This window comes from Lupinus angustifolius, chromosome LG16 (genome assembly GCF_001865875.1).
Source record: "Lupinus angustifolius cultivar Tanjil chromosome LG16, LupAngTanjil_v1.0, whole genome shotgun sequence".
In the NCBI taxonomy this organism is placed as follows: domain Eukaryota; kingdom Viridiplantae; phylum Streptophyta; class Magnoliopsida; order Fabales; family Fabaceae; genus Lupinus; species Lupinus angustifolius.
Genome location: NC_032024.1, coordinates 3,290,667 through 3,290,926, shown reverse-complemented (window position 1 = coordinate 3,290,926; position 260 = coordinate 3,290,667).

Genomic DNA, 260 nt, shown 5'->3' with positions numbered 1-260 from the left:
CTCATCCTCGCCTTCATCCTATCCTCATCCTTATCCTCTTCCTCATCCTCATTCTGCTCCTCATCCTATCCTCAGCCTATCCTCATCCTCATGCTCGACCTCATCCTTATCCTCATCCTATCCTCATCCTCATCCTCATCCTCATCCTCCGCCTCATCCTCCTCGTCCTCATCCTATCCTCATCCGTATCCCCATCCTCATCCTACCCTCCTCTTCATCCTCATCCTCTTCCTCATCCTCATCCTATCCTCATCCTCATC